The sequence below is a fragment of the Bicyclus anynana genome, chromosome Z (assembly GCF_947172395.1).
Source record: "Bicyclus anynana chromosome Z, ilBicAnyn1.1, whole genome shotgun sequence".
NCBI lineage: Eukaryota > Metazoa > Arthropoda > Insecta > Lepidoptera > Nymphalidae > Bicyclus > Bicyclus anynana.
In genome coordinates, this window is record NC_069110.1 from 17,583,643 (window position 1) to 17,608,763 (window position 25,121).

Consider the following 25,121-nt stretch of genomic DNA (forward strand, 5'->3'; position numbering starts at 1 on the left):
ACATAAATATATAAATGGAATTAAACGCAAATTTGTGCACGTGTGCTCAGTTTAAAAGCTAAATTCGGATCACTTTTTGCGGTGATTTTGTAGGCACGTGACATGTCTATAGTATAATATCGTTGGTGCTTCCCCAAATAGAGCGACGCTACTGGTGGTAGGTACGCTGTCACAACACCACATGTTTATACGTTATAAAGCCTAATAAATCTTCTCGAACAATCCGATACAAGTTCATTAGAATCAGTGCTATGTTTGCGGACGTGAATGATCGAACGCGAATATGATTGATGAGTTTCGATTATTGTTTCTATTCCCGTTTGGGATACGGAGTTTTTGCTTCGATTAATAATAGATACATACACAAATGCACTACGTTAGCAAAATTTGCTAACCTAGTACATTTGGGATCCGACTCTACTTAATTTACCATGGCTCTGTGATCAAGATTAATAATATATTTGTACATTTAAAAACCCTTGGGTAATGGACTTTTTTTTACGTTACTTTGCGGAAGTTCATCATGATTATATAATGATTTATTTATTTTGTTATCATCCACGAAAAGCCGACGAACCCATGCGACAACGTCACCCCGACAAAATACTCTCAACGTACGTTTCACCCCGAAACCGGAGCATCCTCAGAAGATGTTGACTCTACAACGTGCAATCGCATGGGTTCGTCGGCTGTAATTAATCTAATTTTCTTTCTCAAATTATTTCACCGCGACTAATTGCTTTGACTGGTATAAGAAGGGCTGGCTCATTTTGTGTCTACTCAATATATTTTGTGTCTACTCAATATGTCAATATGTTACTACCATTCAACGTGAGCTTGATTTTTAAGTTTCTTATTGTATTTGTTTTTAATTTGATGATGAAATTGAGAAGTTTAGGTCCTTTACTAAACACAATATAAAAACGGCGATGAAATGATTAAAGCCGTCTCCGGTTAATTTTATGAATGAGTTGTTTGAATGAAACTGCATGAAACAATATTCGCTGCGCTCGCAACCGACCCGGAAAGAGACCCTTTTCAATACGTTAAACAGCCGTTGAAAATTAAACCTAATTTCAAAATGCACAAGGTTCACGGGTTTTGTATTAAAATACTCAATTTAAATAGGTTGGACGTTAAAGATTTCACCTCCACATAAAACACATCTTAATGTGTATCGGTTTACACTATGCTTGGTTTGTGTAACACGTCCTTTCTTTTTCCAATTCCATTTTTAAATGGTTTCTTTTTTTAAACAATACAACCTTCTCGGTTAAGATATCCTCCGATACATTTGTAATGCACGCCATTGACGATCAATTATTCTCACGTTTCTGCAGCACCCACGACTATAACTGATCGTGTATTGATCGCTGCGCGCATGCGTTTACGCTGCAGTAACGTGATAATAATTGACCGTCAATGGCTGACTTAACGTAAACAATTTTGGTATTGTATTTGCAGTGGCGTAGCGTGCCCTGAGGGGCCCTGTATCAAAATTAGTTTTTTTTTGTGATGTTAAAAGATCTCTCACAAAAGAATCAAAAAGTGCTCGTTTAAAATATTTATGACAATGACTTAACCTATGTAGGATGTTTGTAACTTTTTGGCGCACGCTTTAAGCAAGGAATTGAGTGAAATTGTGGATTATATACGTTTAACTAATTTTTGCTTATACACGTAAGGGGACCCTGTAGTCCAAAGGCCCCGTATCATTGATACGGCTGATACTGCGGTAGCTACGCTCCTGTATTTTTGTCTATTTTATTGAAATCCAACAAAATAAACGGTTCTTACGGAATCGTAATTTAGGTATAGGTAGATACTAGCTACCCATATTCATCTTGACTAGATATTAATGATAAAATTAATAAATTACTAATGATATAATGGAAACATTTTCGGAATATGTTTTGAACTGCATACTTATGCTAATATAAAAAAAAACACAATTAAACGCTTAGATCTCATTCCAGTTATAATATACTCTTATATTTCCCACTTGTCACAGATAAGATAAGCCCGTAGTCAATAGATACTCCATGAAAGGCTGGCATTTGTAATACTATCATGGTACAAAAATATATTACTCTTATATTAATAATAGACTAACTTAGTAATAGTAGAGTACTGTAAATATAATTTACTAATAATATACACACAAAACAGAATCAGGTTTGGAATCAGGTTAAATCTACCTACGTTATATTTTAGGGTCCACGAAAGAAATTAAAAAGCCGAACACGAAAATATATTTTAACAAAATATGAGAATAAAATAGCATTAGCTTTAATGTACTTTTTAATGTCTGTAATTGATTGTACATTTATTTTCACATGCAAATATTTGTCTATTATGCGTTTTGTAACCTGTATCATATTTCGCAGTATTCTAAAAGCGTATCTTATTATTCGCACACGTGGACATGGTAATAAGATACGTTAGAAGTACTTTGTATCCTTGTAGAACTGTAGGTACAATAATTAAGTTGTTCAGGTCCTACATGCTAGAAAGCTTATAAGCTTATATCTTCTTGGAGGATATACTCGTATCTTCATAAATAGGTAGATGTAATCTATACTAATATTATCTATACAATATTGTAAAAATAATATATGTAGGTAGACATTATCTATACTAATATTATAAAGAGGGCAGATTTTATTTGTTTGTTTGTCTGCATTAAATAGGCTCTGAAACTAATAAACTGATTTTAAAAATCTTGCACTGTTAAGTAACTACACTACCTACGTGTGATACAGACTATATATAAAAAGCAGGAACAACGCGAGTGAAACCGCGTGGTGTCTGCTAGTTTGATATACAAAAGCGAAATACTTCGCCAAACAGCACCTTTTTTCTGCATGGCTGACCGACTTAATTTTTATAATTCCAAACTACGGAACTCTCAACACGCAAAACCGGTTCACCCTTGATTTGTTTTTTATAATTTTGTTTTAGTTGTCTGTTAGACGTTGTATATAGCTTATCGAAGTTTTTTGCTTGGAACATTAGTGAGAAGCATTGTATAAACGTAAAAGTAATTTGTCATTGTTAGAAACATAAGTTGCTTATCAAGCCATAGTAATGTGGGAGCTATGAATGAGCTTATTATTAGCACTTAGCCAGTTTTCATTAGGTAGAGATAAAAAACAACACTTTTGAATCTATGTTTATTAGTTTTCACTGAATAGGGATGATGACAGGTTTTAAATTGGACATAAATTGTATTATAATGTTATAAATTTTGTAGAATACCTTCAGCTACCTCAAAAAAAAATCGGTTGTCTGTAAAGTTGGTTTACTTACGATAGTTGAACGTGACAACGTCATAAGAAAATACTGATGGAATGGTTGCATTTTTCAAAAGAAAATGTTCGTTTTTAAATACTGGTTGATAATCATCATAGACCAGAATATACTTTATTTCTTGTATAAAAAGTTGGCAACCCTAGAGCGAGGGAACGACGCATGACGTCATATGTTTTCGAGTTTGCAGCTCCACCGAATTATAAGACGTTGTCACGTCAAAAAAAGACAGTAAGTAAGTAAACAAAATATGAGAGACTTAGTAGTATCAATGAAATTACTTTATTTGCAGTGTCAATAAAACAGTGCTATTCCTACACATGTTACAGTCGTAACGTTAGCGTTATATTGAATTATCGAATATGGGCCCATTAAAGTTGTGCAAATGCAAAACATCCCGTGCTATTACCGACTCGCGCTTTATTGCGCCCTGTCGATACCTACTAATCGACTGCTATCGCTAAAATAACTGCAAATTCCCGATAGTTAGGACGCATTTACAATTGTACAGTGTCATACGTAGGTCTCGTATGACTAGTTAGATCTGACATGGCAAATGACATTTTTAAAATTTTGACAATCACACTAATATTATAAAGGCGAAAGTTTGTGTGTGAGTAAGTATGTTTGTTCCTCTTTTACGCTGCGGCTACTGAAGCGATTTGGCTGAAATTTGCAATGGAAATAGATTTTACTCTATATTAACACATAGGCTACTTTTCATCCCGGAAAAATCCATGGTTCCCGCGGGATTTGTGAAAAACTGAGTTCTACGCGGACGAAGTCGCGGGCTATATAATGATTTATTTATTTTGCTGTCATCCGCGAAAATTCGGCGAACCCATGCGACAACGTCACCCAGGTCCGACAAAATACTCTTGTTGACTCTACAACGTGCAATTGCACGTTGTAGAGTCAACATCTCCTGAGGATGCTCCGGTTTCGGGGTGAAACGTACGTAGAGAGTATTTTGTCGGACCTGGGTGACGTTGTCGCATGAGTTCGTCGGCTTTTCGCGGATGATAGCAAAATAAATAAATCATGATGAACTTCCGCAAAGTAACGCCTGCTTCTATCCAATATTTAGAAGTCGCGGGCGTCCGCTAGTTTATGCATGACAAAACTCTAATGAAAAATTTATAAAATTTTCAACCATCTCCTTGTAAGGCTGCCCAAGCAAACGGTGATCAGTGCTCTAGAATAATTAAAAAGACTATCAAAAGAAAAATTATTATGATTATGATTATACTAGACGCCCGGGATTTCGTCCGCGTGAAATTCAGTCTTTAACAAATCCTGCATGGTTCCCATGGTTTTTCCGTGTTGAAAAGTAGCCCATGTGTTAATCCAGAGTGAAATCTATTTCCATTCCAAATTTCAGCCAAATTGCTTCAGTAGCCGCAGAGCATTCACACACAAACATTCGCCTTGATTGAAAAATGTAATTATATTAAGGCAGGTAACTTAAAACTTCCAAAATTCTTGAAAATGCTGTATTGCAACTTTCCACCAACCACATTCAAATTAATCGTGAGATCAAAAGCGAGTCTAAAAATTAAATTAGAAATTATTGAGAAAAAAAATATTAACTGCTACTGAATTTTGAGCGTTTATTTCAAAGTGTTATTTCAATCGCACCGATTTTAAAACATTTTTCAGGTATTGTCGAGATAAGATCGCGTACATTAGTCACTATACATCAACATTGTGTACTATAGCCGCGTATTAATCGCCATCGATAATCGATAATATCGATACACAGACATCAAAAGAAACTCATTTAGCCGTTTATTGGTTTTATCGGCTACTTATTACGTATTATACTACCTTCTATACCTTCTAGGTGTAACGGTGTTAAGCCATCATGTCACTTAGGTACTTGTTTGAATTTGTTCAAATTCGTCTTTGTTGTTTTGTGCCAACTAAAACAGTTTCAATAATATTTTTTTTTTCAGTATGCAGTATGAATACAATTAAAAGTACGTTAACCCTTTATTAAAGTCCCGTAAAAAGTTCTAAAGGAGATGTCAAATGGGCCCACTTATCAGAACGATACAAAAATTAAAAGTGTATTACTTTTTTTTTTTACTAGTTTACTGCAATAAAATCTTAGCCCAAATAATATTAGTAAAATAAGATGACTTCATTATTGGCCAACAGGTAAAATAAAATGATTTCTGAATATTCACACCGCAACGACTACTTCGAATTGATAAGTACTCCTAATAGACCCCCAGTTCACAATGTGTACGCAGTGCATTGCTCTTAGAAGCTCGCAACTCCCAGCATGTACGAACATATGTAGAGAGCTTAACTAATTTTAAATTAATCAACATAGATTATCGTGGTATATAACATAATGATTTTGTCTAAATTATAAGTTATCTAATAATCTAATATTAGGAACGTGTTTCGGCACCCGATTCTACGCACGGATAGAAATCGCTTCGCATTCGTCCTATGTCCATCCGATATAGACATATGTCTCTATATTAGTATTAATACGTAATCAAGTAGATCAGAGTACTGATACTGTATGCTGTTATCAGTGTTATCAGGTATACATTTGTGTACTTATTATATCAATCGCCACCGCTCAATTAAAGGAAAGCGCCAATGGTTTACGGTTCCATTTCTACTCGTACCAATGCAAAGTACTGCTCCAACGTCCATCGGCTCCTTAAACTGTGTGCCCTGCCCATTGTCCCTTCAACTTCGGTAAACTAGTCTATATATATAATATATAACTAGTAGAGATGGTATATCCATCGGCTAATGATGATGATGAAAGTACTCTAAACTGTTGTTCTATAAAAAATTTTATTGAAAATTTCTGTAGAGAAAAAAAAGCTCAAGGCTCGAACCCATGAGCATGACGTAGTGATCCTTAGCCACATATGCAAACCACTAGACCGATTGGAAAGACAGCATTACGAGAACATTGTATATGAAAGTACGGGAAAGACATTGATTCGCTCGATTGAGTTTTTTTACGTTTTTGCAACGGTTTGGTTTGTCTAAATGGTGTTTTATTGGTATCATTCGATAACGCTTAAGGTGCCCTTCTCAAGGCTATATATAAAATTCAATACATATAAGTTTTTACAGTTTTACGAATATCTAAATCCAAACATGATATCTTATACGCGACTATACTTATACATACGAGTACTTTTCCATGTATACTCGCAAACGCCTAAATTTTGTTTTCACAAATCCCGGGGGAGTATATTTTTTCAGGATAAAATATATGTTGCTCCATAACCTTTCTTACATTAAAATCAGCTCAGCCGTCCCAGACTCAGGCCGGACAGAAACACAAAATATTAAAAATACCTTGATGGTTTTAGTATAGTGTAAATAGATATTAACTTGAAAAACCAAAATTATTTTGAAACAACTGACAGACACTTCAATTTTATTTATATGTGTGTATTGATATACCTACGTGTAATATACAGGTGTGAGTGGACATGCGTGTCCCATACATCGCACTAACGCATCCCGTGGGCGCCGCGACGCCACTAATTGTCAAACACATGTAACTTAGTCCACATAATATTGTCAAACATGTGTATTTCACTGAGCTACATTATCTGTTGACGTGTGATCGCTGCCTAACGAAAGATCTGTGGCTGGCACGTCGCCGTATGATCGTTTCCCGAACGAGGAATCTCTGTTCGTGTATTATCTCTATTTAAAGACAGAAAAATAAAGAAATTCGATTTAAATTTCAGTTATTTACAGCTAAACGTTGGGCCAAAGTAAAGTTAAGTCCTTACGTAACAAAGGAGAGTGTAGTAAGCTTGACGTTTCTGTCTGTGTTTATTTTTCTGTCTTTTTGTTGACGATGAATGTGATTTTTACCCGACTGCGCAGTAGGAAGGTACCTACTGTTTTTAAGACCTGATTCTGGTTTGATAATTCTGAAGATTATGACTTGTCCAAGATGATTTTTATTTTTTGTATGCATGGTGTATATCAGCTATTCACTAATTTGGTCTTTATTAACAACCTATTAAAATAAACATCAAATCAAGTGATCATACCTACTGTATGACATCTATGAAGGGTTTTCAGTAGGCACCAGATTTAACATTTTACATTTTAACGTATAAATAACAGGAAAATATGTAACAAATCTATATCTGAAACCATTTTTAATGTAAAAACAATAAGAATTTTTGTTTTATTGATTCACAAAAAGTTCTTTGTGTCAGCTGTTTGTGATGATGATGAATATAACATAATTACTATATAACATTCAAAAGTACTTAAACTTATCTTTTTTGCAAGCATCTGCGACTGTTGTGAAAAAATTTAATATTATTTTAATTGATATACCTAATATTGTTAAATTATAAATTTAAATATAATTTAAAATAACATTAAAACGTCTGTATAAGTAGGTAATTTTATTATCAAGATTTAAGTCGGTACCTACCTACACGCCGATAAGGTATAATTTGATGTATTTATTGTTTTTTTTATTTAATGCTCAGTTTTATTTTTATTTTAATTAGGTACTCAGCAAAATGGAACACTCGTACGAGACGAAGTACAAGGTAAGCGTTAAATGTTTTATTTTAATAATACTCTGATTTTTTTTACCACTTAAATAAGATATTAAATAATCATTTACCATAAAATGTTTATAAAAAAAAATACAACCGACTTCAAAACTTAAAGACGTGCCCACTAAACTAAAAAGTGAAAAATAACATAATATTAATATGTTCTACCTGCTGATCAGTTCGAAGACGGTGCTCAACGGTGCTGAAGTCGACAATTCAATATCTCCTGTCAATGGTCTGATTTGAGGGTAAAACGTGAGTAAAGGTTGTGTTGGATTTTTCGCTGTTAATAGCAAAATTAATCAATTTGTCACTAATTAGTAGAATTTTTGGTCCGTTCTTCTTTCACGCCGAGATGATATATTATACCAAGGATTTTTGTGAAAGAAATCCATGGTGTCATAGATATCGTCACATGATCTAACCGTCAAGCAACGATCTAGTTCGCGGTAGGCCTGTGACACTGGAGAAAAGTGATCTCGAGTTAGATAGCACGACCATGTTGCACGGAAACCACAAAACTACGTCGGTAATGGATGCCTTGATATCTGTCTATTGGAAATAGACCTATGGTTGTTGTTATAGATATGGTTTTTGTTATATATATGGTTGTAATATATGGTTGTTGTGTGCTGTGTTTGTGGCGGCACCTGGTCAACTATTCCAATTGAAAACCATATGCTCTTTTTATTTAAAGAGTATGTAGCATTATGCTGAGCTGGGACCCTTTATTGGGTTATGCCATACATCGCAGGATATTGTCCTGACATATTATATAATATGATAATAAGAACAAATATGATAATAAGAATATATGTAAAGCGGCCAATTGTGTTAGAGAATATTGCCTAGTTGACATTGTGATTTTTGTTAGCAATGGGTATTGAATGAATACGAGATTTTTATTGACTAAAATATAAGTATATTTTAACTTTTAAAACTGGTTTCCAATTTAAAAAATAAACAATTACTCCATGTCATATGGCCACAGAAAAGTTATTGTTTTCAAAAAATCGAAAGTGGCTTGATATCGTAAGGCGATCAGTATCGGTATCGAGACGAAAACGAGCCTGCCGAGATCGGCTTTCCCTAATCAGATAGGTGAAGCGATCTGTTCTCGGAAATTTTAATTCATTTCTTCGAAGACACTTTCATAAGGGCGTTTACCCGGAATACGTTTTACTCATATATAATAAACAAAAGTTTTATTTATTTAACTTAAATTTGGCACCTGCAGAGCTATTTTAGATAACGGTTTGTATAACTCGCAAGTTCGAGTTTCAAATTAACCTTTCTCTCTCTATCTAACACGAAAGGTATGAAAGAGAAATATATAAGGGAATTCGAAACTCGCACTTGCGAGTTATATAAAACATCGTCACAGAATAGTTCTCCGGATCCGTTGGTTATCGAAATTGTTATGCAGACGCGACACTAAAAAGGTAAAGATGACACAGCAATATACACGGTAGTCGGTAGCTAACGCAAATCGATACGTCTGTCATATCTAATCTGTAAGGATGTTTTTGTAACTCGAGCGTATAATATCAGTTTCATGATATCACCTCTCTCTGTCTAATATATAACTATAAATAGAGAGGGTATAAATTTACTTAGAAACTCACCAAAAATTTTCAAAAAAAAAACTAAGCCGGTTTATTCGATCGTTGAACTGATTATTTTGAAAAATAACGCCAATCAAAGATGATCTAGCTTACCACCAAGTCACAGGGTGCGGAATATGGGCATTGCATATATCGATATCGATATCAGATATATCTCGTACTACGGTACTTTGCTTTGTCTAGACTTTCGAGTTCGAATTTCGAAAACACTCGGCAATTTTATAAGACTGTGTAGACCGAGGATGCTCGAGACTATAACGACCAATTAAAACACTCGGCAATTTTATAAGACTGTGTAGACCGAGGATGCTCGAGACTATAACGACCAATTAAAACACTCGGCAATTTTATAAGACTGTGTAGACCGAGGATGCTCGAGACTATAACGACCAATAGCTGCAAACTCGAAAACGTTCGTTGCGATAGGATGAAAGAAGGAGATATATTTTTTATTCCGCCGCTATTTGTCGACAATACCTATGTCTTTCACTCGTCACAGTTAAGATATGTCGGTGATGTATTCTAGGACTACTAATGTTATCCAACGTAAGTAAGACGTCATGTAGGTTAAAGTTACGATATCGCTAGTTTCAAGTATTGCGCGTCTCTTGAACTTAGGAGGTTTATATGTCCCTTGCGCAACGGTAATGTAACGCGTACAAGTCATTTCTATTGTCATCATTATCAAACCATATTCGGATCAGTAATGAACTCGAATCTCCTTTCAGAATGAGAGGTGTTAGGCCTATAATCCATCATGTGAAGTCTTTCACACACGCAGAGAATTAAGAAAACTCTCAGGTATGCAGGTTTTCTCACGATGTTTTTTCTTTGCCGTTTAAGACGCGTGATATTTAATTTCTTAAAATGCACACAACTGAAAATTTGGATGTTCATTTCCCGGATCAGATTCAAACCTACAACCTCCGGAATCTGAGGCAGAGTTCATACCCACTGGGTTATCACGGCTCATAATTGGCTCCATTGTCATGACGTTATTAATACTTATAAGGTAGCGAAATTTGTAAGGGACTGGGTCGCTCGATAGCAAGGTATAAAGTTTATTAAAATATTTCGCTCAAAATAAAACGCACACATCACTTCGCCGAGAACAATAGGCATCGAGTTTACTTAATTACAAATGACTGTTTTTTACCTTTTAAAAAGGCACTAAAATGTAAATTGCGCGTAAATAAAAGAGGTCACAGGTAACGCTCGAATGGCGGTATGGGGAAAATGGCGTGGACGTTCATGGCTTATTATAATGGCATGAATGGCTGAAGTATGGGCCTTGAGTGACTTTTAGTAAACGTAACTGTTAAACCTGTGTTATGTTTTTATGGATCAATGTTTTAATAATAAAGATTCCTTTCTTTATTATGATACGATAACTTAACTGGTAACAGAGTTTAATCTTCTCTACCCAAGGTACGACTACGATTTGGAATTATCATCTGTTTATTTGAATTTTCCAAAGTCTTTGTTCCCAAATCTACGTTAAAATAAAAAATAAAGTTCAAAGACTATAACCCGACTGCGTAATAAAAAAGGGATCTAAAAACAAAACAAGATAATATTTCAGATTGAAATATAGAAATGCATAGGAACAGAAATAGTTATGGCAGAGCCATGATCGCACTCATCATATATCTAGCATGCCTATGTTAAACATAGATATTCCTGAATAGATGTTCCTGGATAATTATACTATGTGTATCATATTAGACCTTAGACAGTCGGTGCGACCACGGCTCTACCGTGACCATTTTTGTTCCTATGCATTTCCATATGTATTTCAATCTGAATTATTTTCTTGTTTCGTTTAAAAGACCCCTTTTATTACGTAGTCAGGTTTTTATACGTAGTTTAAACTTTATTTTTTATTTATTACTTTTCTGTTTTCCACTACACTAGCCCTGCAATATCTATAAGTACTACCTACATCGAAACGACTTTCCGCGCGACCTTTAGGATTTTCAGACTTACTTGCGTTGTGTCAAACTAGTTTCAGAAACAGTGTGAATCGAGACACACAGAAGTGCGTCAGCCAAATAGTGATATATCTATATCGGAAACCCTAATCATAATATATGCATGTATGACAAATCATCGAGTCATCAAAACCGGCCCACTTGCATTTCACCCATTAGTTATCAAAACACAACAACACAAAGAGAATATTAATTGATTATGTTGTCTGTAACACTTTCGAATCCGAAGTTATCGTGTCAGTACCGGACGGAAATCGATTATAATAATAAGACATAAGATTCTAAGTATCATTAACAACCTATTTTCAATAGCCCACTACAGGGAAATGTATATGGACCCACCACGCTGGTCTAATGGGAGTTAGTGAGTAACAACATAATCTTTACTAATTTGGGTTTTTTTTATGATATAAGCTCACATAGGTGTAGTGTAGGTGGTGTAGTATCTTTGCAGTGCGTATTGAGAAAGAGGAACTAACCTTTACGACCTAAGGAATATTTAAAGTAGTCTTTGTAAATTTCTTACTCTTAGTAATTATTGTTTTTAGTAAAAAAAGTCCTCCGCTGCGTTTGTCTGTTCTGTTTGCGTTGAATTCAAAAACTACTGAACGTTTTTCATGCGGTTTCACTAATAGATAGAGAGCAAACTGCATAGGTAATTAATTGCAGCATCTTTAAAACAACGAAGATACACGCATAAAAAAAAATCCCAGACAAGAATACTAATAAACTATTTAAAAAATGTATTTTTCTAACTGTAGGTATACAATTATACAACACACATATATTGATATCATATACAGTACATACTCGTACATACTAATCTTACAAACACGTTTCACACATTAAAAGAGATACCAACCACGTCACAACATCACTTATTCCGTACAAACGAACAGATAAATCGTCGCTTATGTGCACAGTAAAGCACACAAAACATGTTTGGCCGAACGTCATATTTTAAAGTAATAAATATTAAGAACAATCCAGTCGTCGGACCGGTGCAAGAACACAAAGAGTTCATCCCTCTATAGAAATAATGCGATAGGATGCTGTGTTTGATGTATACGAGTTTGTCGTGTAAGGGTGCACGTCCACCGATGATTTGCAGAGAGCCGATAGCTATATAGCTAACTAACAATACCTCGCGGTTTTACCCGCATAGTTTTCACTCCTGTGGGTATTCGGATATAATATTGTTTCCTGATAATGTAGCTTTCTATAAGTGAATGAATTTTTCAAATCGGTCCAGTAGTTTGAGTTTTTTTGTTAAAAATTTAAAAACACATTTCTTTAAAACTGTAAACTAAAGCCGTATCGTAAAACTTAAAATTATGTGAATTATAAAGGCGCTCAGTTATTTTGAAATATTTATTTGGGAATGACGTGATCAGGATTATCGTTTATTTATTTAACGTGATTACAGGTGCTAAACGATGTCTGGTAAAAAACAAAGTCCATTGTGTACGGACTTAACGGAAGTACTGATAGGAACTATTTGAATATAAAAATAAAAATTTTTGAAAAAATAAAAAAAGGTTGTAAAATCGGAAAAACGTTAACCTGGTCAATAGAAAAATGTCATTCAAATCACTTAAGTGTTTTGGCAAAACTTGATACTAATACTTGTTTTAATGAAAAACAATTTACACATGCGAACTGGATACTATAACAAATAAGTTGCATAACTATTCGGTGGACGACCGTCCTAATCCTTTGTAATTTCTACCCCTATTTTGAGGCAGTTTTATTCAATTATGGCTCCTATTATTGGGACATTAAGAATTAGATAAACAGGGGTGGATTAGACGGCGGCCATGAATTTTATAATACAGTAGTTATTTGGTTTGGTGCGTGATAAAGGGGAGGGCTGACAATAGGGAATTTATCAATCATTCCAAATTAATTACACTATAATTTGTATCCGTTGACTTTTAGTGGTACTTTTCACTGTATATAATACATATTATTATAATATTCATGTTTGCACATAGGTTTAGTTCCGCTCTACATAAGAAATTCTAAATGGAAAAAAACCAAAGAATATTTTTGAAGTTAGAATCTTCCGGTCTTAAAGAAGTTTAGGTTTTCAAGTTTATATATGTTTTCCCTACTTAAGTTTTTTATTTGGCTCAATATTCAGCACTCTCTACAGCTTAAGTAATGTTTGACGATGTTCACATAGAATGAGGGAATTATGTATTTATCTTGCCATATTTCACAAAATCACATGATTTCGAGTGGCTATGTCACCCAGATTCGCCAGAAATTTCCTTTTACAAAGTTTTTGCGCAATTTACTTTCTCAAAAACCACGTAAGGTTTGATTCTAAGCCACGATATCACGAGTATCTTATGGTTTCAAATATTTCCCTTTTCAATGAAATAATAACATGGGGCGGGGTTCGAACCCATGAGTTTCACCCATGGGAGTGAAACCCATTTCGGAGTCGAGCCTGGCTAAAATGGTGCTATCTAGACTTCTACCTATCAATTCGTCTCAGTTGTAAAAGTTACATTTTAAACTTTTTAACGCCACGTTTAATTAAATTTTAACGTCTTATAAAATTTATCGACGTTTAAAAATGAACATTGTTCTTTATGTTAAAAAATGAATTCAATTTTATGTTTGAGTTAGGGATTGTTACGGTTAGGTACCCTGTGAATTTTTATTACCGAATTTATGTTTATGCAAATTTGAAAATAATTTAAAGCTGTAGAGAATGTTCTGAATCAGAAGGCTGTCAGCAAAACCTTTATGAATTGATGTTACCTAAAGAATTTTTTGGTTCAATTTACGTTTGCTTGACGTCAGAGCGGTGTTCTTCGGACGTTATTTTTTGTATTCTTTACAATGCCTTTGACCACAATTTCATCTCATGGTAAGTGATGATGCGATCTAAGCTGGAAGCGGGCTAACTTATTAGGAGGTAGATGAAAATCCACACCTCTTTCGGTTTGCACGACATCATACCGGAATGCTAAATCACTTGGTAGTACATCTTTGGCAGTAGGGTGGTAACTAGCTGCGGAAGCCTCCCACCAGCCAGACCTGGACCAATTAAGAAAACCTCAATCGAAGAATTTACTTTAGCTATTTCAGCCTTTTAAAATTAGTTAAATATGGCAATCACAGGCTCAATTATTAATTAATAAACTTAAATATTTCTGTCACTCTTTTTCTAAAGGTTACTTATTCAAATATTACACTATTTAACTAAATATACGTAAGGTAAACTTATATTTTATTTGTATACCAGTGACCTACCTACCTACCTATATTTCCATATCTTTGTCATATTACCAGCTACTAAATTACAAAACTTAAGTGATATTTTTAGTAAAATAATAGAAACGGAAACGTTAGAGATAGTAAAATTACACCGATGGCAGCTATTATCTTTACCAACTAAGAAAGCGAATTTTGAAGTAGTTATATTAAGAATGTGATTACATAATTAATTTTGTGCTTCGTACAAACTTCCGGTTAGGTATACATTTCAACAGTGATGTGGGTATACCATTAAAATATTACGGTATTATATTTTTAGGATTCCGTAAGTCAAAAGCACAAAAAACTAAATAAGAAAAAGAAAATCGTGATTCTGTTTTCTGTCCGTCTGTCTTGACACTTTATCTTGGACTGCACTAAATTTTCAGATTTATCTACCTACATATATTTCAACACTCTCAAGGGATTCAATATTTATAGAGTACATTAGGTTGACCTAGAACTATGAAATTTGGCAGGTAAAGTCGTCTTACAAAAAAGTATAGAACTGTAATTGAATCCCAATTTCATAGTAGGTATCATACTTAAAGTAGAGGCGAAGTAATAGAGGTGAATGGAGGAGATTGACGTATTTTGCCAACCCACCTAAGTGGGATAAGGTACAGGAGATGAGGTATCATCGAGGATAAGCAAATATGTACCTATGAATTTGCACGGAACCCTCGGTCGGCGAGGCCGACTCAAATTGTATGTTTTTTTTAATACAAGAACTAGTCTCAGGGTGTACCAAATGTACACACTCATGCGAAGCGAGAGGACTGTTTCAATTTCGACGTTTTTGACGGTCCTGATAAGTTAAAGTGGTTATAAGACTAAGGCCTGTGAATGCCATACCTTCCTCATTTAATAAAGGCTGAAACTTTGTCAGCTCGTACGATAATTGTAAGGCATAAGGTTTTTTGGACCGTGATGGCTTTGGTTTGTCTCGCAGCTTATTGACTGGCGACTGAAGACTTTATTTCTCATATTATCATCATCATCATTAACAATCCATATTCACCTCACTATTGAGCACGAGTCTCGTCTAAGAATAAGAGGGGTTACTACACTACACTACACTATACTATCAGCAGGGTCATTATGTAACTCGGTGAACGCTTTAAAATCACAGTCACGACAACAAATGACAGCGATTTTTCGTTTTTGCGATCATGTAACACACATCTCCCACCGAAATGACGTCATCTTGGATCGTTCTCTGTCACGGTCACTTGTAGGGATTTATCCAAGTTATAACGCAGTTTTTACGTATCGATAGTCAGTTTAAGCGATTATGTAAGCATTATGATCATAGAACTGGGTGACACAGAAGTTGTCAAAGTCAATCGCTATAGAAACTAATACCGAGCAGTGTTTTAATAAAGTTTACTTGACGCCTGTGATTCAATAATTACAAATAAAAGTACTTTTAAGATTTTTTTAATTTTGTACTATACCTTGTAAGTAAGGTATTAGTTTGTAAGTCAATAAAATCAGAATTAGAAAAGTTTTTCATGTAAAATATGACGAAAGTTGAGAATATATAGTAGGTACCTACATACTTATTTCATAAAGCAGAATTACAGTTTTAGAGTTAGTTGAAGTGAATTTAATTAATTGTGTTATTTTTGTAGTGTTTACCGACATTGCCATGTACAATACAATGCATGTAGCATTTGTATTGTACGCGGAAACGGAACGAAAAAGATGTCTTTGTCGAGTTCATTGCAAAACTTTCGTGTCGCGAAACCAGCAGGTTTTAGAAGAAATACAACCTTCGAACAACTGCTGTTCGCAATGAATTAGAGATAAGTAAGTTATATGAATGAATGAAGGAATTTTCTTCATTCTCTGCGTTGAGCAAGTGACGTGGACTATGGGCCTAACCCCTCTCATTCTGAGAGGAGACTCGAGCTCAGCAGTGAGCCGAATATGGTATTTTTATATGGTGAGCTTTAAACTTTTATGCCAATGGATCATACAAATGGCTTTGTGATGGCTAAGGCATCTTTTAGCAAATGCCTACATGAAGTCGCTGACGCTCCTGAATACCCCAGCTGTTTAAAAAAAATGTGTTAAGTTCCCTTTGCATTAAACACAAAATCATTATAAATAAGTAAGTATGAAACTAACTTATAGCACAGTATGAAACTAACATAACCTATTCATTATATTTTTAGTTTTTTTTTTCTAAGACTCAACTAATTTGTGTTCACTACCACACTGAATCTTTCATAGGTTGATTTTGCATAAAAACTTATTTGCAAAATGAGATTGATTATTGATTGAGATTAATAAATAATACACAGAGTGCTTATTCATATCACAGGATGTTACTGTAAATAGACATATACCCAGGTGCTTAATCTAGATTAACATCTACTTACAGATTTATGAAAAAATTTGGATTGCCCGGGTATTACGGCGCATTGATTGCACCCATGTGACAATAGTTCGGCCTACAAGCCAAGAGCTACTAGGAGGCTAACAATTAGAATTGAATAAAAGCATGGTACCTCCTTTTATTTAAACATTAACTTATTTATATATTGTCAATTAATATTTCAGATATGTGATGCCAATCTAATAATAACATAGTGGATGCTCAATTTGGTGGTGCATCTTATGACTTGTACATATGGAACCAGTGCAATAAGACCACTTGAGGAAAACCTGCCCAATAGGGACCGCTGTTGGTTGTTAGGTAAGCTGTTGCTTAGGTATAACTGTCAGTTAATGAAACTACAGGATCCAAATATAAATTATATACTATAAATTATATATAACTGTTACTTTTATGTAGGCAAAATACATAATACATTGCAATACACACTTCAATTCTTTCAGGTGACCAATGTTTGCATGATGACCCCCATCTTGGGAGCTGCTCCTAGATCCCATGAAGATATGCACAACATTGCTGTGTCAGAAATACGGTGGAGCCTTGTAGTTGGGTGCATATTGTAAAATGTTTCCTCACTCCAAAACCATGAACTCTGGTTTCCTAAACCCTCAAGCTATGCAGCCGAAGGAGGAGACTTATCACAGGTCAGTATATTATATACCTACTTTATAAGAACTTGTTGGGCAGTACCATGTATACCTACATTATGATTTATTTTTCTAGGAGAATCACTAATAATTTTGAAGAAGTGAAGAGCTTAACAATGTTTCAACCAACACCTAAAGAAGCTTTCACTTGGCTGTTAGATCAAGGGCTGGATACAGAAAACAGTAATCCTTGTGATGGCAGTATTGTCCAAGGATTCCTCACTCAAAACCATGATAACAAGTTGCTAGAACCCTCAAGCTATGCAGACAAAGGACTGGATATATTTTTTCGTGACCAAGCCTTCTGTATAATTATTTATACTTAAACCATACAAAGCACTATCTAGCCCCAAAGTAGGCATACAGAGTAGCTTGTGTTGTGGGTACTAAGATAGTTGATATTATAATATTCATTTACATTTATATACTACCTATAAATACTTATATAATGTATAAATACACACACACTGGAAAAAACCCATGCTCTTCACACAAATATTTTCCAGGTGTGGGAATCGAACCCATGACCGTGGATGCAGGAGCACTACTTACTGCGCCACGCGTATGTGTTTTTATTTTGAAGCAAATTATTAAAGTTGATAATTCAAATTGTAGTCATGTTTTTAATTAATCTATAATTAATTTTTAATTTACATTTTTGTTAAATATTTACCTATACTTCAGTCTATTTTTGTTAGAGGGGGTACCTATATGTGTAAGTAGGGTCGTTTCTTGATTAAATTAAACTAAAGAATGAAAGATATATATTATAACAAAATTTGTCAACAACAATATATCAAGTCTGAATAAAAAATACCAACACAAGTAAATATATTTTTTATTTTTAAGTAATAGATGTTACACAAATATAGAACTACGTGGCCCTACCTGCTTAACATTAAACAACATTGTTTTTAATCAAATCATTATTTATTTATTTCCTACAATGTGGTAGGCACATGTTTTGTTCTTAAAATTATTGAATTGTATAGATAAACAACTAATGTAGTATTCAATTTTTTCTTTTACAATTACTTAAATAATCATCATCATCATCATTATAAACACATATTCGGCTCACTGCTGAGCTCGAGTCTCCCCCAGTAAGAGGGGTAGGTGCCTACCCGCACTCGGGAGATCCCGCACTGGAAAGCGTGGTTGGTCGGTTGTTTGGATGTTCGCGGCTCAAGGTCGTTGTGCTTGGAGGTCCATGTAAGAGGCCTATGTCCAGCAGTGGACGTCTATCGGCTGATAAGGTAAGGGAAGGCCAATGCCTAACCCCTCTCATTCTGACAGGAGCCGAATATGGGCCAGCATATTTAGATTACATTGGCAGACATCACATATGCAGAGAATTAAGAGAATTCTCTGGTATGCAGGTTTCCTCACGATGTTTTCCTTCACTGTTTGAGACACGTGATATTTAGTTTCTTAAAATGCACACAACTGAAAAGTTGGAGGTGCGTGCCCCGGAACGGGTTCGAACCCACACCCTCCGGAATTGTAGGCAGAAGTCACATTCACTGGGCTATTAGGGATAATAATAATAGTTAAATAATATTTCCTCCTAATAATAGATAATAAAACATATTTTGATGTGCAATTTTACAATAAAATTTTTATCTAATACTATGTAATACTGAAATTAACCAAATGATAATAATCATATTCTTTATATACAGTGCTGTCATAATTAACTATATTAAATTAAAATGAAATTATATTTGACAATTTTCTCTCATATGCAATGTCATTATTGATAATAATCTTATAAAAAATCTGTTCATTAAATGTTTGTTTAATTCTTTCTTCATGAATCGTTCATAGAGATGAAGGATTCAGAATCACCAATTTTTTCAAGGTGTTTTGCACCTCAATGGTGACCAGCGACATGGAGACTTCCATAGTCAGTCCCTGGCACTCAAAGTTTAGAGCCCACATCTTCATGTTGATCTGAAATGTAGAAAATATTTTTTTATTACATGAACTACATATGCCCCCGGTTTCTTTAAGTAGATCTTATTCCTGTGGGAATATTGAGATAAGAAATGGCCTATGTATTATATCTTGATTAAGAGTTTATATAAATGACAAATCTAGGGGGGGGTTAATTGATATATTTATACCTCAGGTATATTACTTGGTTCTACAATATATTTCTGTGAGATGGTGATAACAAAAATAATACTTTGTTGTATTTATGTTGAGCTTCTTTTCAGACGAAGAATGTTTGTGATCCTTTAGTTTCAGGTTAATGAATATTGTTATCATAAACAATACATTATTGTAAATGATAACAATATTCATTATATGTGATATTTAACAAATCAAAATGATGATATTTAACAAATCAAAATGTGCAATATTTATTAAGCTGAACATGTACATAATAAAAGAAAATATAAAGTACAAATTATTATTTGAATTAGCAATTATTATCATTAAGAATTACATACACTGGATTAGGTAATACTATTCGTTCATTCATGATTAGACCAATAGTCCACCACACTGACCCAAAGCGGATTAGCAGACTTCACATAAGCAGAGAATTAAGAGAATTATCTGGTATGCAGGTTTCCTCACGATGTTTTCCTTCACCATTTGATACATGTGATATTTAATATCTTAAAATGTACACAACTGAAAAGTTGGAGCTGCATGCCCCGGACTGGATACAAACCCACACCCTCTGGAATCTGAGGCAGAGGTTACATCCACTGGGCTATTGCTGTGCTTATGGACCTATATCCCTGGCAAACCCTCTAGTCTATAATCTGCAGCAACTGGGCTTTTATGGGATTAAACTGAGCTCTTTTGTTTTTTGATTTGCCTTATATTTTATCCAGTTTTGTAGGAGATACATATACTTGTAGGATTTAACTTAACTATATATTGTAATTGAAATTTGAATTAATTATTTTAAGTGGCTAGCCTCAATCATCATAAAAAAATTACTAATCAAGGTAGGATTTTATATTTAATGTAACTAAAACAAAAACCTACAAATACAAACAATTCTAATACATCTGCATAAAAAGACAAAGTTTGATTTTGATTATTCGTGTTGTACTTAATGCTTAGAACTTAAAGGTTACATGGTGCAGGTATAGTTGTGGTTTCAATAGGCTTCTTAATGCAATATGCTAGTCACAAAACCAAGTATTATGTTAAGCTTAAAATAGAAAATTATGAATTTCAATTGAATATAATTACTATCTGATGCTTGACGGTTCCACCTGCATAGTTCCCACTCCCTTGGGACTATAGGGATAAAATATAGCCTATTACACTCACAAGTTATGTGACTTTCTGTTGGTGAAAGAATTTTCAAAATCGGTTTAGTAGATAAAAAGATAATAGATAAATATACTTTATTTGCACACCACAAAGACAAAAACAAGTGAAATAAAAAACAAATTAGGAAGAGATCAGCATACAAAAGGCGGCCTTATCGCTAAGATCCAGAGATTACCCCCTACAATATCAAAAATTTCCTCTCATCCTCTTTAAAATAATAATATAGAATATAGATATGTGATAACTTACACAACGCCACTGGCAGACGCGAACACGGAAGGTTTATTTAGTAGCCTGACTTTCCAAAGGCCCTCCAAAACAACCCATCGCCAAGTTTGGGTGGCACTCTGCAATCTCCAATTAGAGTTCCAATTGGCGATCATTGAGTTTCCCGGACATCTTTAGTTGCAAGCGATAAACTTTAATATACAAAACACTATAAAATATACTTTACATATTATCACAACGACCATTAAATTAATCATAGGCAGACGATAAAACTTTGAAGAACTTTCGTGTAGATAATGTTTTATGTAAAAGTGGCCGTTTACTTTGATAAATTAACTATTAACACTAATAAAAATGTATACGATAAAATGATTAATTAATTACTTCTATTGAAAACAAAAAACTAGCAGTAGCAAGTACTTTGATCCAACGAAACCAATTTTTTTATTAATATTTTAATACGGCTTTGTTTACCAACAAAGAAACTATGGCACTTCACTTCACCACAGACAAACAGCAAAATCAAGTATAATGCGTATATGTGCAAAAGTATGCCGCACCCGTAGTAAGTAGTACCGGGAAAGGGTGTATTTTATTTAGTCGCATAATGTCGATAAAATTTTGCGCCTAGAACGATATCACTAGGCATTGTGGCTGTCTTTTGTCTTACATAATCGGAATTGCAAAAACACTCTAGTGTTCCATTTAGCTTTGCGTTACACAGTTAGAAGTGATACGTCGAGATACATAATCAGCCTGCAGTTTACTAAGCAAGTTATGCTTAGTAACAATTATTATTTTTCTATAGGTAGTAAATATTATAGAGAGGTAAAGTTTGTGGTGTTACAGGGGTAAACTATGGATCTACTGAACCAATTTTGAAAATTATTTCACCACTAGAAAGCCATTTTTTCGTAAGTGCCATAGGAAATATTTTATTGGCATATTCTCACGGGTACGTGAACTACGCGGGTTAAACCGCGGGGCGTCGGCTTGTACCAAACTAACCTTATAAAATATTTGCCGACATCGAGGTTGTAAAACCGTAACGGGGAAGAAATCGAACTCTGAACCTCCGAAACGCTCACCACTCTGCCAGCGAATCGTTCAAATCTACATTTAATGTTCCTTTCAACGGTGGACGGTTCCCATTGCTCGAGCGACGCATTTTTATTTAAATACCAATTAAGTAAAAGAATGGGCCCTAAAGTTGTACGTTTTACGCCACACAGTTTCTGTCGTAGTTTTTATTGTGTTTTAAACTCACATAAACCAGTAACACTCGTATTTTACTTTGTTCGTCAACAAATTATAGAGAGCATACCAGCTCATTGTCTTAAAAATATACAGGAAGAAATTTTTTTTAGTGCGGATATTTTTATATTTTGTACATAAACAAAATTTAATGATCACGTATTTTTTCTTTTTTTTTTTAACTGAAAAATAACAAAATTATCGTTAGCTAAAGTTATTTACTTTTGAACAGAATTTTAGGGTCACCCTATTGTGCGTTTATTTTATTTTCGTTTGATACCTAAAGGACGTCACCAGATCACTTTTAAGCTGAATATATCTTGTTTAGTAATAATATGTACATTATTTTGTTATTTTAGAGACATAAATTAAAAAAAAAAATTACATAAAATGTATCGAACTGTTTGTAGATTTATATTCTATTAATGATACAGAACCACGAAAAAAAATATCCGCACTAAAGACCGAATCACCCTGTATATTATTAGGTAAATTTAAAAGGTTTTAATTTTAAAGGTTATTAGGAATCAGAAATGAGGAGATCCGCAGAAGAACCAAAGTCACCGACATAGCTCAACGAGTTGCGAAGCTGAAGTGGCAATGGGCGGGGCACATAGTTCGAAAAGCCGATGGACGTTGGGGTCCCAAAGTGCTGGAATGGCGACCCCGCACTAGTAAGCGCAGTGTTGGCCGACCCCCCACCAGGTGGACTGACGACATCAAGCGAGTCGCAGGGATTCGCTGGATGCAGGCGGCTCAGTATCGTGATGTTTGGAAGTCCCTACAAAAGGCCTATGTCCTGCAGTGGACGTCCATCGGCTGATATGATGATGATGATGATGAGGTAAATTATAATATTGTATAAAATAAGGCACGATAGATACGGACTCCAACTGCTGATCTTGATTAGAAAAATTGCTGACAGAAGAGACGTTGATCGCAGAAGTCTTGGCTGAGGAACATCAGAGTATTGAACACCGGGATCGCGAGTGTGAATTATTTAACCTCGAGAAAAAATAAAGAAGAGTTTACTAGCTGACTGTTAACCTTTGCTAGTCGGAGAGGCGCTCGAAGAAGAAGAATATAAACATATAATATCGTGTATTTATATAATCTTAGTTTAAAAAGTTCCCATTTTTTTTCCAAGAATGTTAGGTAAATACTTTTATCTGGCTGACTCCATTCGAGTTTAATGAATTAAACACAACTCTTACCAAACTTACAAACTTCAGTTACAAACTTCAGTTTGGCGTGTCAGTTTGGGTTTGTTTCGGTCGTGACGTCAGCGAATCTGCGGTATATCCACGCAATCGAGCTACAAACTTCATTAGTCCACAATACGTTATCAGGTGTTTATTAATAAAATATTAGACAGCGCTGTCGAGTTTATTTGTCAACTGATAAGAGTTTATTAAATTTCCGCACTGTATTAATAATGTTAGTTTTATCAGGCGGACTCCATTCGGGGGGTATATTAAAATGGTGAATTACGCTAATAAAGATAATAATATGGAATTGCCGGGGCCGTGCGTGCCGGGCGCGATCTACTTTCGCTATCTGCGAGATAAGAGGCCGGAGGAGGGACCGGACTCCCTTCGGAGGGGATTATCCTCATTATTTCTTATTTTGGAGCTTTAGCTCTTCGGACTGTTGCCCGATGTCGTTACATTGCGAGCGGTCAATCGACTTTCTGTCTACGTCTAAATGCGTTTAAGCCCCCGCTAATAAAAGCGCACTCACACTCAATTACGGCTTTTATCAATTTTTTTAAATCTCCCCGTGAGTGCTAACAGAGACGGTGGTGTGAAACGTTACTTACTTTTTGTGTCACAGTCTTACACTTATCACATCTTTTTGTCTCTAAGATATTATATTCAAAACAAAAATAATCAATCATAAAAAAACTATACATATATATTTTATTTTGGTTATACTGAAATATCTACTGGAATGATGTGATACAAATTTGAAACCAAAAAAAGCAGTTAAAAAATCTCAAAAATTGTTAGGTAAAATCAATTTGAGAATCGAGGAATTTAAGCTCTACATTCTGTTAGATATTAGAATTAAATCATTATTGTTTAGCAAGTACTGACGCTAAATAGTTTCGGATCACTTCCAAAATTTAATATTATCTAGTCTTTTCTAATAGGAGAAGGAAGTTGGGACTTTAGCCTAACTCGAGGTCCTACTCCAATGTTGGTTTGCAGTTACTAAATCACGAAGGCGATACTAAATTCTCAGTTAAAAAGCTTAAAATGTTTAAGTAGTATGCAATTATATATAAAAAGTTATGAGATAATTTACAAGTGGAATTATCATAAAACCAGGTACCCACCCGTACATGTACATACCTACTAACTAAAGAACCTTGATTTTAGCCCATAATTAGCACATTGATGTAGAAAATAAAACCATTAATGTTCACTAAGTAAGCTAACCTGTTAAAATTTGGTTAAAATACTTTTTTGATATGAAAAATGCACATAAAATTGTCTTTTCATCATAAACTTAATTAA

At 34.5% G+C, this 25,121-nt stretch overlaps 1 protein-coding gene, 1 long non-coding RNA gene and 1 other non-coding gene across 4 annotated transcripts in view; 1 reads left to right on the forward strand and 2 right to left on the reverse strand.

Moving 5' to 3' along the window:
• Positions 1-25,121, reverse strand: part of LOC112045741 (homeobox protein caupolican) — a 125,197-nt gene that overhangs the window by 91,063 nt on the left and 9,013 nt on the right. The window lies entirely within an intron of this gene.
• LOC128199708 (uncharacterized) lies at positions 16,717-18,650 on the forward strand. The gene is made up of 4 exons (XR_008252283.1): positions 16,717-16,885; positions 17,338-17,473; positions 17,617-17,817; positions 17,897-18,650. It is a non-coding gene; the product is annotated as an uncharacterized LOC128199708 (transcript).
• Positions 17,520-22,103, reverse strand: LOC128199709 (uncharacterized). The gene is made up of 2 exons (XR_008252284.1): positions 21,370-22,103; positions 17,520-19,773 (listed from the first exon to the last, which is right to left on the reverse strand). It is a non-coding gene; the product is annotated as an uncharacterized LOC128199709 (long non-coding RNA).